Source organism: Dufourea novaeangliae, unplaced genomic scaffold (genome assembly GCF_001272555.1).
Source record: "Dufourea novaeangliae isolate 0120121106 unplaced genomic scaffold, ASM127255v1 scaffold57, whole genome shotgun sequence".
Taxonomy (NCBI): Eukaryota; Metazoa; Arthropoda; class Insecta; order Hymenoptera; family Halictidae; genus Dufourea; species Dufourea novaeangliae.
Genome location: NW_015373937.1, coordinates 326,534 through 344,636, shown reverse-complemented (window position 1 = coordinate 344,636; position 18,103 = coordinate 326,534).

Sequence of the window (18,103 nt, the reverse complement as noted above, 5' to 3'; positions counted from 1 at the left end):
CAAGCGGAACCATTGAACGCCGAACGAAACAACAATTCGGTCGTCCAATTAATCGCGAACAACGCGCCCGCCCGAGAAGAGAAACGCGCACGATTCGAGAAATCGAATGGGCCTGGCTGAACTGTTGTTTTTTTCTTTTTTTTTTTTTTTTAAACCTCCCCCTGAATGGACCAATCTGCAAGGTTCTCCTGGACGAGCTCCGATTAGTTTTTCGACACCCTTGTGCACCTTGGTCCCGGGGTTACGCGGTTACATTCACGCGTTTTTAAGGGTAAACCATCGTTTCAACCCCTCCCTCGTGTCACCGACGGAATAATTGCTAACTAAATCAAGACAGACGGAAAGGTCTCTAGTCTTTTCTTTCCTCCCCTCGCTGCGCTACGGGTCCTTCGATACATCCACAGTGTTCGTGGAGGATCCCGAAGAGGGTGGCGCGAAGATAGACGAGGACGGGACATTAATAAGCGTAATATATTAGGGAGTCCTTTGTGAGGAACGAAGCGTCTTTCAGCCGTGCGTCAATCCGAATCCTGGCGGGCCGAGGACCACGATGAAAGGAGAGACAGATAGAGGGAGAACCGCTAGCGGGACAGGGACAGAATGACAGAGCGAGAGAGGGAAAAGGGCGATCCGCGGTGTGCAAGGTTATATATATATGCGGAGAGCCCAACGGGATTCAAAACCATCCGGCATCCGGGCTCGAGACAAATGTGTTCCACGGCGCGAGACAAAACGCGTGACGACTCGTCGTCATTCGTTAAGCCGTTTTCAGGTATGGAAACGGAGAGGGGAATGGTGTGGGGGGGGGGGTGGTTGGCCAGTGTTCGAAACCAATGAAACCTCCGGTGAAAGACACCTCCTTCTGCATTCCTTCTTCGGAGCCGCGTCATTACTCAAGAGGAATACGTGTCGCGAAGGACATTCCTTCGGCTTTCAGAAAGGTGTCGAAGGGGACACGGAGCGTGGGTAGAATATATTTCGTGCCTTGGGCTCTGTTGGTCGTCGTCTGTCGGAGTGTTTCAATCCGAATTCAACAAAACGATACACGAGAATTGTCGCCAATCTTCGATATATAATCCCTGTAATTTGATTCCTGTTGGGACAGTCGATTTCCATCGGAAACGAACCAAGAAAATGGCCATCGTCAATAGATTCGTGCCGTTTCGTTTTACGATCCCTACGATAAATCCTCGATGAGCTTTCGAAGACTCCTCGGCACTGAACATTAAATATTTCATAAATTAGAGTAGTAGTAGTCAGAAATATACGACATCTCTTGGTCAATGCCGAGGAGCCTTCGAATACTGATCGAGGATTTACTGTATTTAGTCGCAACGTGGTGTACGTTCTCGAATCTTCTCGAGAGAATTCAGCGACTGGTATCGACGGTTCTTCGGATACGCGGAACTTATACGTTTCTGTCGACAGTGTGACGAACAGCGATCGAGGGTGCAAAGGGTGCGGAGGTGGCGTTGTGTCTGGGACGGGCAGGGGGGCAGGCTAGGCCGTCCTCGAATAACGCGAAGCGTAACACGTGGGCGCAGAGTGCCCGGGGAGAAGATAAACGGATTACGGCCGCTTTGTGTCAACGTGATCCGCTTCCCGTGCACCCGAATCCCAGCACCGTGCTCGGCCGTCCGCTCGTCCTCAATGGGATATTACGCGCTCCAGTGCTGGTAACACTGTTCGGTCTGCAGGATGTCGCTTCGACTGATAACCAATTTTCATTACTGTTAATTTAGGGGCCTGCAAGTTGCCGCCGCGAGCTGTACTCTCTCCGCGCACCACACCGCCATCGTTTCTCTGTCAGCCGGTCCGAAACTCTTTCGAGCGCGTTAACGATCTGCCCGCTGGAAATGGCGGTTTTCAGCGATGTTCGGGAAGCGTTCAGGTGGTCGTTAGGGAATTTCATGCCCTGGGATTTCGTACGCTCTTCTTAAGAATGCACGATCCTTGGTGTTAGGGGTGGGTTTCTTGAAATTCGTTGAGACCAACTCGTAAAACAAAACGTTCCTCTTACAAAACAAAATCAGCACTTGAAGTTACAAGAGTTTCGAAATTTTACAAAGTTTCAGATTCGAGTTTCAAGAATTTTAAATTATATTCCAACCCACCTCTACTTGGTTGAAACAGAGTAATTGTCCATTCAGTTACAGTTTTCTCAGGACAATCCCGCGCGTTCCTCTAGTCCGGTATACAACTTGCAACAGCAACTGAATCCTCGTTCTGCCACGCGACAAGGTGACCCAGTCAGGTCCGTGTTCGATGACAGGGACAGAGCTATTGTGAGACGTCGGGATCGGCAGTAATCGGCGTCTAACAGTCTCCGCTGGCTGGAGATCACAGATCGAGCAGAGAGACACGCCGAAGGCGAAACGGGATGGTAGGAGGGATCCAGTGAGGGAGTCCCCTCGTGTGCGGATCCATCGCGGACGCGCATTCCCTTCTCGGAGGATATCTCATCATTGTGCTCGCCCCTTAATCAACAGCTCCCTGCCGTCCTCCGTGGCCGTTCGATGCTTATTGATATAACCCACACCCTCACCCCCTTGGTTAAACCGCCCCTCGTAGCATATGAACAGCACACATATAGAATATCTACTGGATGTGCTAGAAGTATCCACGAAACGATGACTCGTGTGTTCCTCTGGTTATTCGTTGATCTTCGATTTACAGAAACTCCAAAAGGAAACCGTAAATGTTTCACCACCCGCTGGAGGCTTATCAAAATAATTCTGTATGGAATATATATTCGCTTTCGAGGGGGGGGACGGAATGGCCGATACTGGAACAATATCGCTACCAGAGATATTCGTCAAAATTTCATATTCAATAAGCAATATTTGTTTCGTTATTAATAGGTGTCGAATATATAGCGATCCAGAGCCGCCGTGCACCCGCACACAAACGTATATACGCTGAATGGGGGCGTGTTTCGTGCGGCTACCACCGAGGTATTTGCATGACAACGGGGGTCAGGTCGCGTATGTATGCATCCATGTCCTCCGTACTCGCTAATTAGCCGGCATCGCATACCGCCGCGGATTAACGAGAATATTGCATTTTTAATAGAGCTCACCCCCCGCGGCTTGTACCCGTGGGGGGGTACGTACGTACGGACGGTTGGTTGGTTCGCTAGCGATGATGGTGGCGGTGATTTCAACGACGACCTACGGATCATAGCCGTTTAAGAATCAACACGAGGACTTTGATGTTCTTCCCCGCGAACGGGCTTCTGAAGGATTTATCAAGGACCGTGTAAATCATCTCGAAGGGTAGTTCTTGGCTGAAACTGATTTCGAAATACGATCGAACGGATTAAAATGGTACTTAGTCCAATTAATGAAGTGACCAATTACTCTCATAGAAAGATCCATTTGTCTATGGATTCGTGAATATATTCGATTGCACAGGGTTCGATCTACAGAAATTTTTTCCACGAGAGATAGAGTTCCCGGAGCGAAAGGGCTGCTGGCCCCGACCGAATGTATTTTCCTCCAACGGTGGGTTCGATTTAGACGCTCAAAGAAAATCCCACGTGCATCCCTGGGGTCCAGGTCGGTAGTCGGCTCTCTGCACGCCCGGTTCGCTCGACTAGCTCCGCTGATTGCTGCTGCATCTTTGATGACCTCGTCCAGACAGAGAAGAGGGTGAGAGGATCGGGGCCACCCCTGCACGGAATGCTGTGCAAAGAGTGAAACGGTTGAGATTGATATTTTAACAGACGGATTACGTAAGAAGGGTGTAGGGTGTGGCATGGGGGCGGGGGATAGTCGAGTGGTTTGCCTCTGCGAATAGGGCGCACCGAGGAAAGTGGATCTCGGCTGGCCACCCGTTGATGAATCTTTCAGGGGACCCTGACACGATATTTAACAGATCGTGTTTTATCAGAGGACAGCGTAACCTTGCGGAATCTTCCTTGCCATCTACGATTCTTTACAGCCACCCGCGCTACACCATCAATCTTTTTCACTAACTCACGATGGATTCTTGTTTGTTTCCAGATAAAGAGGGTGTCCAACGTGTGCTCCCCGAGTGTACCGCTGATTATCGGTGAGTGATACACGAACTTGATACTAGTATCGAGAACAGAAGTCGAACCAGATTTCCTATTAAACCGAGAATACAGGAAATTTTCCGTGTTCTATTTTCAGCTAAAAATCAATCGCATAGTGTACCGCACATCTGGTTCAATTTTTGTTCCTCGTTTACCATTTATGGTCATTAATTTTGTCACGACCCGTCATCGTGACCAAGCCGTGAAAAATCAGCGACGAACGGGTCCTCCCGTCACACACCTGCGTGTGATCGAAGGTGTGTAAGATCCTCCCGGCGGCGAAATCAAAGCGAGAGCTTCGCCTCGGACTCGCCTTGTTCCATCCGTGATACTCATTGGTTTCCAACTCTATATATAGAGAGAAGGAGCGCGCGTACGCGTTACGACGAGGCGTTATTAATCGATTCGTTGCTCCGACCTTGGTCAGACGAGGCCTAAAACCCCGAGCCGAGATGTAAATCGCGGTAACGTTAGGTGACTATTATCCCGGGGGCCCGCCATTAATCATCGAGTATTTAATTTACAACGAGGCGTCGGAAAGTCGATCGAGATCGCGATTCAATCTGCCCTGTTACCACCTGGGAGACACGGTTAGCCTTCGCGAATCGAGACGCTGCTGTAGCGTCGGTTCGGGTTGTTGCGTAAAGTTTCCTGTTGCATAAAAGACAAATGGGTCTTTGGGCTTCAGAAACAGTCGTCTTCGTATCCTCTTTCCTTTCGATTCAGTTTGTTGGTTGCGTAACTGAGTCGGGTTTTGTCCTTCCAAATTTGTCCATAGCGAACTGGTTCTCAGGAAATTTCCTTTATTTCGCGACTTCGAAAGGTTCTAGAGGTCCTCCTAATACTTTTAGTAACGTGCGAATTATTGAGCGAAAATCGAGATGAAATTTCGATGAGGTATAAGAGTTTGTGTTTTTATTAACAATCGATAATCTGATACGTAACCAGACGTTCCTCGCGGTCTCGATACTCGTATCTACATATGTATGTATGTATCCTTGAACGATCGATCCCGACCTGTAGACGGCCTCGTCTACATGTATTGATCACGCGGGGACTAGAACGAAACGATGCCACAGATCCGTTTTTGCCTGCGTTAACGTACATACTCCTTCGAACCACGATATTTATTCCGCCTGGCCCGTTTCATCGGGCACGAGAGCAGCTACTTATTTTACGAAGCGAGCTCAAAGCAGATTTTTCTCTAGGAATCTTTCTGGGTAAAAGTCTTCGTAGGTAAACCTAGAGAATCTACTGTCAGAGATTTATTTAGAATTCGTGTCGAGTTTCCCTGTAAGAAATTCGAAAATTAATTCGATGTGTATTGAGTATTTATTCGGAATACAATTTTTACTTCGCCCATGGACTCGCGAGAGGAAAAAGATATTCCGGTACGGACGTGGTCGTGACGGTGGCGTGACAACGCGATGGCGTAAAATCTCTCGAGAGAGCCGCCTTAAATATTGTAGGATCTCATTAAAAACGGCCGCTTCGACGCGTCGTCGAATAATGACGCTATTCCCAGCGGTGAATTCCGTCCCGTCGACGCGACCGTGGCTGCCTGTCGTCAATAAGCTCGCCGCTCAAAGAACCGTATTAAACAATATTATTATTAAACACCGTCGTTGAACGGAGGTCTCGTCGAGGGAAAATTATTTACGGCGATTCCGGTACGCCGTTGCTCGTTCCTCTATCGTAATGGAAACACGAACGGGCAATTAGAGGTGATCTGTATCAAAAACATCTTTACGACATCTCGAAGAACAAAATATTTCTGAGCACACAAACCTTCTTCATTGCTTTTTTCCATAAGGTGGAAGAAGGTAGAGGAAACGGATAAAATTTTATTTACAAGAAGTCGAAGAAGATTAAAGAGTAAATAGAACCACGATTAACCAAAAAAGAATCGAAGCTAGACGGAGGGGTTAGGGGGTGATCCAAGGAACGTAATATTTCGCGAAGGTGGATTTACGTCGTGGTAGGGATCGGGTGTGGGCGAAATCTAGACGCGCCGGCAATCAGAAACACATTATCGGACTCACGGGGCTCGGTAATACGTCCCGCTGCGCTCAGAAATATGCTTCGCTCCGCTTTGCCGGGTTCGGTCTCGCCGAACGAAGGAGGAAGGGTGGGAAATGAAATGGGACAGAGTGATCTTTGCCATCAGAGAGGGAGCGTGTGTAGAAACGTCGAGAACGGAATTCGTGATTTTTTTTTTTATTATTGATTCGTGATCATCCTAGGACAATCATTAATCGAGAACATTAATCGTTGTTTCTTTGGTCCGTGGATTCGCTGGAACTTGGTGGCTTCGAACAATTCTTGATTTGTATTCTTTGGATCAATGAGACGAACGTAGATTGATTAACTACATTTTTCTGTAAACTGCGGTTGCAACAGTACAACTTGTGGTACGAAAACATCGTCTCGTTTACAGGAGCCTTTACCGATCATCGTACGAAGGTTCCCCAGGGTGTTCGAACGAGAATGAGTTTCGCAGGACCGCGACACCACGCCACGTTTCATCAGCAAAATGGCGTCGTGAGACGTGCGCGCGTATCAAGTGCTATTCTTCGTCAGTTTTCAAGATGAATCCGTCGATCCGGCTTGCTCGCGACAAATCCACGCTTCCTCAATCCCCGGAACGGCTTCCCTTGTCGATCGATCCCCATTCACATATAGATAGAGAGGAAGAGGGGTAACGACCGAAATATCATCGAACCAACAGCGTGCCATTCGAAGAATACTATGGGAAAAAAATACCGTGAAACGGCCGCGTCGTCGTCTCCGTAGAATTCATTTTAATCATCTCCACCTTTTCCCTTCGCCCGGGAGACTCACCTTCCGGCCACAGAGGAGAGAGATCTATCTCTTTCTCCCTCCACCTCTTCGGTTCTCCTTTTTCATTTTTAATTTCCCCAGCCTCTCTCTGTCCGCCCAGTAATCACGGCCACTATTACAGCGAAACGTTTTTTGATGAATTCGTCAACGAACCAGCTCGTTCCTCAACCCACCCCCTTGGATCCAACCATCTTCTTCCGTTCTGAACGTCTTCTTTCGACCTGAAGATACGCCGGAGAACTGGTGACCAGGAGGTCTTACGAGCCTCCGGCCATAAGGAAGTCTCTCGGTACTCCAGAGAAATAGGGATGTTCAACGGAGAACAAAAAACGGAAGGAAGCTAGCTCGAGTCAGCCAGCGAACCGACGACGGTGATCGTCCGAATAATATTTCGACGCGCTGATGTTCCAACGATGGTAGAAGAAACCAGTGGGAGAAAGGGATATAATATCTGCTTCGCGTGAATGTGGGGCTCAAGATAGCAGCGACGGTATTTCTTTTTTCTTTTTTTTTTTAGCTCCACGGTTAAATGGGTCGGCTGTCTTGAGTTCGCGGATTCATCTTGCGGATTCCTTTCAGGATACAAGCAGAGCTACGCCCTCCCCCCAGGGATTTTTTTCGAATCAATTGGCTGAAAAGCGTTGCTTGATTTTTTATCTTCCCGGATTTCTGGCACCGTATTATCATATTCATCGGGTGACTCTCTTACAAATACCCGGTCGAAATTTTGGATCTTCGCCGTGCTCGATAAAACCGGTGCTGAATGAGACCTTGCTTCTTTTCCATATCGCGCTCTGTAAAGCTTTTTCCCTTCGTCCCAGGTTCTTTCTTCGTCTCTCTGCTCCTTCGAGTCTATGAAGGAAATTAATTAACTTGGTGTATATGCACGCACGTGTAATACTCGAGACACGTGGGATTGTGTGTATAATCGAGAAGTCGAGACATGTCTTCTTTTCCATTATATTTCCCAGAGCGGGAGCAGCATCCCTTCCTCCAAAAGTGTTTTCTTGACTGCCAGGTAGAAGAATACGCGCAGTGAGTTCTGAACGAGCGATCTTCTCCATTGAAATCCAGGCTCCCTCCCCTCCCAAACGAATTATTATCTCGCTTCCGCGAAACGCTCGGTCGTGTCCCTTTTCCCTGCCAATCGCGATTCAACGTGGTCCCTGTTCCGGCCACGATTCGTAGAAAGCGGTGCTTTCTTTTTCTCCAAGGTATCTCCTCTCTTGCCCGGGTTCGGTATCAGTGTCTGCGAAGGGGGAGGAATGCTCAAGAGAAGAAACAGTAAGGGGAAGGGGGAATGAAAGGGAAAGAATCGAAAAGACAAGAGAGCGCGCGGGGTCAGTCGCGGGGCAACGATGAACGAAGAAGAGAGGAAAAGAGGGAGAGAGAGAGAGAGGAACGAGAGACGGCCGACCGGACCATTCAAAGTTCCCAGGAGGCAACAAAGGGCCAGCAACGAGCTGATCAAATTATCCAATTCATTTGGATTGGCGAGCGAGCGAGGCGAATAAGTGCTCGCCGTTACCAAGAGCCCGTCCACTTCACTGCTCTCGAGCCACCATCCGCCCCGGCTATGAGACGCTACCGTCCAAATTTATGCACGTTCCGCGCTGCGATACAAACCGAGCATCCCCCCCTATCATCAATCGAGAGAAAGATCGCTTGGAACCAGAAGCTGAAAAATATCATCGCCTTCCTTTTCTTGCCTTTGTTTCGATCCAGAAAAAAATAGGGAACCTCCGGTTAAATAATCCCCGCCTTGCGAGGGGCCATTCATCGTTTACGCGGCAAGATAAGCGAAACCCGGTTTTTCTGTAGTGGAACGAGTTATGGAAAAAGGTGCGCCGTGAGGGGCTTATCTTGAATCGTTCGGTTTTCAGGGAATATATACCGTTCAGGAAAAGGTTCTGCAGGAATTGCTTCCGTTCTGGTGAAGAATTACAGGTGGAAGACCATGGGTACCAATGGTGCTCGCTTCTTTTAGCAACGAAGATATGGTTTCGAAGATAAAGCAAACGTAGAACATTTCAAAGAGGCCGCGAATTCGAAGGTATTAGCGAAACGTTGAACGAGAATCTCGACGTCGGCGTTCAGGAAGTCGGGGAAGAGGAGGGGGCTGTGGCTCTTTCTCTCCCCCTGGCCCCACTACTTCTCTCGTCATATTTAATAACCCACGCGCGCACACACGTTCACCGAAGGTCCACGTACGGGCATTAAACTCGGCCGAGTGCGGAGGTTCGTTACGTACAATGCACCGCTGATTGACCAACCAGATCCGCCCTGAAGTGGCGTCGCAATATCGGATCACACCGTTGCCCCAATTGTCAGCGTTGCTATCTTTCCTCCCTCCTCCCTTTTCGTATTTTCGACGCTCGATTCCGTCGGTGTCGTCGATTCGCCGATGGGAGCCCGGTGCCTCGACGACGCTCCCTTTTCTCGACAATCGGGAACAAGTTCGACCGGAAACAGGTCCGTCGTGTGTCCCAATTTTTTCAACATTTCTCGGTCGTATGTCTTGTTGTTCGACACCTTCTGTCCTGCGATTGGAATTCGATGGAATTCGTTCCTTATCTAGGAAAGGTCACTAATTCCTTCAGATTTCTACAAGCCTTGGAAAATCGAGGAAGATAAAATTCGTATTTCAAAAAATCAAATTAATTTTCGTCGAATGTCGTGCCAGAGATGCCAAAGGGGTGGTAGTTCGCAACCCTTCCGTCAGAGGCTCAACGAGCCGCGGGCGTCGATGATTTATCAATTCAGGTGAAAAGGGGTGGGCACGATAGGTATCTCCGCGGATCCGCGGGACCGTCGAACATTTTCCGTTCACCCCCTCTGGGGGGACGAACAGGCGGGGAAAGAAAGAACGATAAAGGGTGAAGAGGGTGGGCTGGATCCATAAATAAGAGTACGCGTCACGCGGCGATAATTCGTCTTCGCCGGGGTCGACACCTCGAACGCCTACGGGCGTATATCCTTCTCCCTACTTTTTAAAATTATTATCGGCTCCGGGAGAAGAGCGAGGCGAAAAAAAAACCTCGAATTCGACGTATCGAGGCGCTAGAGGGGGTGGGGTTTGCCGGGAGACAGAGGAAAATGGAACGAGCGAAACAAACGACAGGGGGGTGGCAAAAAGAAGAGAGATCGATGGATACAAACAGTTCCGGAGGAGGCAGCCCCCTCGGTTTGCGCCTGTGAAAAATCAACGCGGTTCATTAAATCCAGAAAGAATAGCGGATCTGCCGTGTCTCGTAGCCACGAGGATCTTTGACTTCTCGTCTCCCGTTGAATACATATTTATGAGCGCGGAAAAGCGTGAAGTCGATAGAAATGAGCGGTCTCACGGTTTCCGAGTTCACGATTGCAGAAATAGTTCTATCCCGTGGACAATTGCTAGAATCTTCATTCATTCGCCTGAAAAACCTATATGACTCTACAGGGTGGTACAAAAAGGGGGTTCGTAACTTTTAGGGTAAACAGTACTCGCCAAATGATGCAAGTCCTAACAAACATGGCGAGTACTATCTACTCTAGAAATTATAAACACTTTTCTCGTATCATACTGTATATTCCACCCTTCGAATCTCGTTCTTTCGCCTTAAAAACCTACGGAATCTCCATTCCACCCTTCGAAATCTCAATCCACCTTGGAAGGTGTCCAACCGTTCCAGGCTCGCGATTAGAGGCAAAAGCCAGAAAAGCAAGAGGCATTCCCGGTGTCGTAATCAATGTTGTGCTACGACGTTAAGCGGGCCATCAAGTGGGTTGGCAGACCCCTGCCGCGGTAGCAGAACCATCGTCGGTCTGATCCAGCAACGTCGAGGCACCCTCCACCCGTTCAGAACCGGCACGAGAGACGGGCCACGAGACGGGGCTAGGATTCCCGGGGGTTTGGGTAACCAACTCGTGAAATTCAATTACCGAGTCCGCGGGGGTGGCTCCTGCTAGAGGAACGCGAGGGGGCAAAGAGGGAGGGTGGTGACGTTGGGCACCGTGTGCCGTCTGGAGAACGAAGGGTTCGCGGTGAAAAGGGAGGAAGGAATTTGAGTGACAGGCCGAGAAGGAGAAGGCTGGGTGACGGGGGCCTAACTCTCTTGCCTATCTAACGTCGAATCTTACACCCTTACTTCGGGCCACCCTCCCTTACTCTCTCTTCTTGGTCTCGGTGTGTCCTCGCCACCCCTACAAGCCGAATCGAGGAACTAACCCAAGAAGGGGGGAGATAGCAAAATTGAAATTGTACCGCCCGATATACACGTCCCATTCTGTCCGACGAAATGGTTTCTACTCGCAGAATCCGTCGCGCTACCGTCGACTGGTTCCTGTTTTTAGGAAAATTACGCGGCGATGTTTCGAAGAAGTTTGTTGTCGGCCACGAGGAAAGATCGATGAGCTCTTTCCAACGATACCGAACGATGTCTGCGCTCTGATAATTGATTTCTAGCTATACCCTGTTTGGATCTCCTCGGGGAGACGAATCTATCACCGTGAGATTGCTTATCTCGATACACATCGACTAACCGAGAAGAAAGTCAACGTATAGAGGCCAGTTTAATATCGTCTCGAAAACTGTATTGATTTCACCCTCGTTTTCGAGATAAATGGGATCGAATGGATAATTCGATGTTTGGGAATCATCTCTCTTCGAATTGCCCATGAATTATCGGAATATAATCGTTCCATGTGTTGTGCATCGAACGGGATATTGTCCAGTTTATGGAGTAGCGAACCGAGTAGTGGCCAAGAACGGGTATACCCAGGGATGAGTCAGTCCATGACTGGACGCTAGAAACCATGGCCCGGGCGTCGCGGTCGGTTTCATCCTCGGCCGAGCAATGATCATTCCCCATGGTGGGACGTGTGCGGGAGACTGACAGACTGGAGGCTTCGCGTTCATTAGCCGGCTATTCAGTTCAACGGGCCAACTGGCGAGGGTGGATATTCTGACTCCGGTGGCTGCTGGAATGTCCGACATGTTACTCTATCCTCGCACATAATTACACGCGCCTTCGCAGACACGCGGCGGCTGCACGGTACGCCCCGCGACGTATCCACGTCTTTTCGCATATACCCGAGGAATAAAGCGACTACGGCCTTCCGGTGATCCAACGGGACGCATCCGTTTCGTTCTCCTCCTTCGACGACTCGAAAACGGTCGTGGTTCTTTCCGTTACTCAGAAAAGTAATCTTACGACGACAATTAAGGGGACACGAATAACATTGTATGGATAGGTCGATCGAAATCTCGCCTATGGTAATATTATATTAATCTTCGAATAGTTAGGTGGGTTTTAAGGTCGTATCTGGTAATACTCTTTTTTGCTATTTGCAGAAACAAAGGATCAAAAAAATTGTTAGCTTGAACTTGTATTTTCACAGAGTTCTGAAATATCAATTAGGTGTGAAAACGTTTATTCTATTTATAGGTGTATTCTCCTTGTCACTAGTTTTATCGTCCTTTCATCCGTTATTTCTGTTGAAACGTTCTCACGCGGTCTCCTCCTCGCGTGCCTCCTTCCATTACGAAACCGCGATTATTTCCGGGTTCCATCCAACAAAGACAAAAGGGCATCCGTGTTTTTTACGATCTGCCAACCGAGGGAACCACTTCGTCTTTTACTGCGACACGCTGAATCAAAGATCCCCGAGCTACATCCTCCCCTGTTTCATACATCGTTACGTCAAACGATGATCTTCGAACGCGATTTTCAGCGTGTTTTAGCTCGACTCGCTGTGTTTTCCCAAAAATGATCAAGAAAACACAGTATCCCGCGGAACAATAGCGTCAAGAGACGCCAAGAAATATTCGAACGACTGTCGGAATCGAGCACAAATTCGAAAAACTACCAACTGGGATAATCGATAAGTACTGCCTGGAGAGAGAGCTCGGCTTAAGTTTCTCCAGACACAATGCAGAGACCGCTAAGTCTTTGGGCAAACGCACGAGTAAAGTTTTTCCTTTTTTTTTTTTTTTATCCTCTGTGTTCTTCTGGGAGGTGGGGGAGAGCAAAGAGGGCGCGCTACTTACGAGGGTCCGGTGACGAGGAAGAGGGCCGCCGCCACATTGTCTGCCGATTCTTCGAGGATGACTGGCTGTATTGAAAAACCGGAATCCCGAGGAGCGCTAATGTGCCATAACACGGAGGCTGTGTCTAAATCTCGCCTGATAGATCCACGATGTGGATCTTGGAGTACATCGTCGATCCTTCTATCCAGAGACTACATCAAATTTCATCTCGGCATCGAACGAAACAATATTCCACGGATTTGATTATTATTAATGTATTATACAAGAGAATTCATCGATTCAGAGGGTAGTTCGTTGAAAATCGAAGGGGAATAGCAAGATATCCAGTCGGTGTTTTCCTGCTGGAATTCCTTTCAGACATTTCCACGAGGAAAATCGATCGGGACACTCGAACACAACCGTGATCCCACGACGGATCCACGACACTGTGAATCCGAAGGACCCTCGTACGTCAGCCGCAATCGTTCCAATAAAAATATTTCCTCTCCCTGCCTCCATCCGAGCGAACGCGCGGTTTTCTTCGCGAGCCGAGGGGTGGCGGTGGAGAAATGGTTTCTCGGGGACGACGCCGAGAAAATACATCTTGCGGGGAGATCGCTCAAGATCACTCGAGAGTTCCGGGATTATAAAGAGCGGCCAGGAGAAATTTTCCGGATCTGGATCAGGGTCATGCATCGAGGATTCAAGTTCATCCATTCCCGGACAAATTGAATTCCGTCGGATTCGGGATACCTTGAGAATTGCCAAAGCCTTTTCTCCGCGAAAGTTGCATCATGAGAAAGAGACGGAAGGCGAAAAAAAAAATTGGGAGAAGTGGAAAGACAAGGGAAGTCGAGAAGTCAACAGTGGAAGGAAGAGAACCACGGATGGACTGGAAGAAGATGAGAGGGGAACGCTAGCAAAAAGTCCCATTCCACGGGGATCATCTAATACAGCCACGTGACGATGCAGTATCCATGACCTCCCCGTGCACCTTATCTTCTCGCGAGACCAGTATGCGTTATCCAACCTCGAAGGAAAGTATCCGCGAGGAGAACGAGAGACCTGTCGAGGTGGAGAGAGTATGCGAAACCGGGCGAGCCACTTCCTCGATAGATGATTACGATCGTGCTTCACGTCTGTTTCCAGAGGAGTCTTTGACCAGGGCGAGGCCGCTTACACGCCCATTCGCCCAAGGGCGTGGCCGCAATTTATTTCGACGGAGTACCCTGTTTTTGCGGTTCCGAGCACTGTGTTCGTTGGACACGACGAGGTGACGCGAATTGTTCTAACGAGATCACTTTACGAACCTTCTTCAGACTCCTGACAAACGATCCATCGCAATGTCTGTGATTCAAATGACATTCGGCAAGAACTCGAGAAACGTGTGTGTCAGTAGCGGAGAGAGAGGAAGATCGACACAGTCTAACTGAAAAAATTTGGTACAATCATCTTAAAGCTCTCCTTGATATAATAATTACCCGTTTATAACTTAGAGTCATGTTATACTAGTCAGAAGAAATTTCGATCGAACAGCTAACAGTAGAATAATCAACACATACTGCCTATCAAACTGCGCAAATTGATTATCTACAGCGATGGTCTAACCTAGGAGCAAATTGGGTAACCTTCCTGTACAAAAAGGATCCTACAGACGTCGGATCCAAGATCGAGCGTCGCGTGAAAACGATGGTACAGGAAGATCCGCGCCACGGGGTCACCACAGAAAACCAGCTCGTGAGAAAGCGAGTAGTCGCGTTCACCTCGGGGTGTACCTGTGCACGTGCGAGCATAAACCGTACGGTCGAGATTTCAGGTAGATCCTACGGGGGTGTGGGTGCAGAGGTTCTCTCGCGGCCCGGTCCAGGAAGGTCGGTTGTCGTTCCGTTGGCACCGTGGCAGGACGTTATTGCAGCGGATGGACCCGACAGAGGGAAGGAATCCAGAAGGGGGGATGGTCCACAAAAGATTCCGTCGCGGAGCCGGCCACCCCTGCTCTCATTCATTTCGGCCATCGACTCAATGTAGATTTTTCCCATAGGTAAGGGGAGATCGTCGGTGGCAGGGAGAGAGCGTGTCGAGGAACTGTGTAGGGGGAGGGGGTGGGTCGACGGGCAACCAGGTAAGAAGACACCCCTCAACGGGGTGAGAGGTGGGCCGCACGCAGCCTCCGGAAATCTCTACTTACTCCGTAAAGAGACTTGAATGGTTCCTTCTCTACCCTCTGCCACCCCCTCCCACCCCTCTTTTTCCCCTCCTCCATGTTTTTTGCCCACAGGCACGAGACGCCTCTTTCTTTCGTTCGTCGCGCGTCTCCAGGCAGTACCCTCTCGGTTCCACCTCACGGAAACCCCACCTTTGTACAGTTATTACCGAGAGAGGATCCAGGCAAATCGTGGCTAGATCCGATCTACGCACGACGGGCTCTACCTACTTATCCATCCCGTCGCCTACACTACTTACGTCGCTCGAGGGGTCCCACCAAGGACCCCTTTTCTCTGATCGATCGATTTCCATCGGGGGCCCTGCTTGCGCCTTTTTTGTTTCGTACGCTAAAACGTAAAAGGAATTCCCTCTTTGTTGGCTCGTAGATCCTCTGGTAGCCCGACGATCGATCTCCCCGATAGCGCGTTTCATTCGAGCTTTGTTTCGCGGTTTCTGTGAAGCTGCTTAAGATTTCTTTTCTGCGGCTACGAGGTGCACCTCGCTGCCCCCTCGATCTTGGAGATTCGTGAAAAGGGTTCGAGAACGCGTGTCCCTCGATCAGGCTAATCAAAGATGGTCTTTGTCCTGGGTGGACTGTCTCGATCGTGTCCCGAAATTCTGCAGCTTCTAAGTAGGCTGTCGAAGATCCCAGAATCTTTGGAAACGGGATGCATCGACAGGGAAAGAAACATTTCCTGAAAGCGTCATTCGAGGAAAGGAGCGGTCCCGTTTTCCAGGACATGTCAGGCATCCACTTCAAAGGGCTTCTCCTTCCGTCCTTCGAATCCAGCTTCCTCCGATGTATATTTTGATAAAGGGCCGTGTACCCCACGGCTTGTGCTTGCTTGTCCATCTTGATTCGCAGGCCGATTACGAGGGGATCCTCTGGAAAGGGTGAGGAGAAACGATGGATAGATAATGACCGCGCAAAGCGGAGAGGGTTGCCGGATTTCTCAGCCGATGGAACTGTTTAATTTGGCCTTTGTCCCCTGCTCTGCTATGCAATTCCGTCGATCCTGCGGCTGATAGGGGGGACGCTGATTTTTCAGCGATAAGGGTGTTCACCTTTGAGCGTATGATCTCGAAAATGAGGGGATGAAATTGGGCGTTAATTTGGGGCGTCGACGAGATATGTACGTATAGAAAATTATGAATTCAGTGCTGCAGGACGAAAGCATGTTGATTTTTTTATAAAACTCGATGCCCAGGTATATCATGAATTTTCCATGACTTGTTGGGTAATCGATTACACGTCCCGTACGTTCGACCGCATTTTTCTCGCATTCATCTCTTGTTTATCCGTGTCACGGCGACGGGGACCAAGAATCGTGTCTGGATCCAAGCGTGACGGCTCTGAATAGCGAGATCTATCATAAATTATCATACGTAAAAAGAGGCCGCAGCGTCGTTGTGTGACGTGAAACGAATTTTTTGAGTTTCTTGTTTTCCCCGTCGGTTACCTAGACTTGCGTGGATAATCAAGAGAAACTTAACGTTAAAGACGGAAGGAAGGAATATCGTAGGTGTAACATTTTCAGATAACTAGAAACACTTTAGAGTAAATTTCGACGAGTCAATTTGCGAGGCGAGAAAACGGGGGAGGCGCGGAATTCCTCGGGCAATCGGATCGGGCCCGAATGGCACAATCTCTCCGAGTACTTATTCCTTTCGAAAGGAAACTTCACCTGCCATTGAACGCGTACCGATCTCTCCTCCTCACCTGTTGCGTATTGTTGCACACACCCGAGGCAACCCGATTTGCACGGTGAATGCACTTACGGCCGTCTATCGAGGACCGTGTGTATGAAGAACGTGACGCGCGCACGGCCCTGTTTTTCAGAAAAGAAGGACCGTGAACGCGCGCGCTCGCGTGCGTCCCTTTCATCCGCGAATTCTATTCACCAGACCCCGAAACTTCATAGAAACGTGGCGTCGATTGTTCAACCGCCTCTTGATCTTGATTCCCCAACAGCCGAAAGTCAAACCTGGCCACCGGATCTCTTTTTATTGAAAAATTCGTTTAAATAGCGGCTTTCTTCCCTTTTCTTCACGAGTCGCTTCTTTTTCGGGGAGGATCGTCGCCCAGGGGGGATAATAAGGGCCACTTATAAGGGTGTCAACGGACGATTAACACGTCGTCGGGCTAAACGGTACACCCAATAAATTAGGATTACTGACTCACTCGGTAATTGTTCTGTTCTACTCTTTATTGACCCGATTGTGATTCATTCTACGGTGCCAGTGGTGACAATGGGATCGAGGATAATCGTGTTTCAGGCACATTCTGTAGCGTTTAGAAGTTTATTAACACCTTGCTGACCGGTCCCGAGTATACATACTCTACTGTAGTTTTTACAATTTTTAGGCTTGATAGCAATATAAAGTCTTGAAAGAGCACTCTAGATTGTTTCCATAGTTATTTTAGTCAGTGTGGGAAATATAATATTTGTGCCAAAATAATGAAATTTTGCTAATATATAAAAAACAATTGTAAAGATATAAAAAAAAATTGTAACTAGCATGCAAAAAAAAATCCAACCGCGGTATGTAAAGTATGTTTTTGCAAAGAAAAGCGCAGGATGTCAACCCAATACTCAACATGGCGTCTCCGAAATGCAATGGCCGCGACGAGGGATGCGTGGCGGGAGGGCCGCGCGTTTGAAAAATGCTCGAATCGATTCCGCTCGGTTGAACGCAAATCGAATTCCCGGAGTCTGTCGTTAGCCGTGAAAATCGTACGACGACGAGTTTATAAACATTCGACGTGCCCGTATTCTACCCTCTAATCTCGTATCCGCGCGCGATCGCACCCTTTCCATTCGTGGCGGAAAGTGAACCCTCTCGCGGCGACAATTACCTCGCGTTTTACACTTGATTTGGCAAACAGCCGATGACGGTGGAGTTCCATTCCAGCGTTGGAACGCCGGTTCGATGAGTTATTGCGAGAAAACTTTTTCCAGAAGACTTTCCCCTGGAATTTCAAGGTGCCGCGA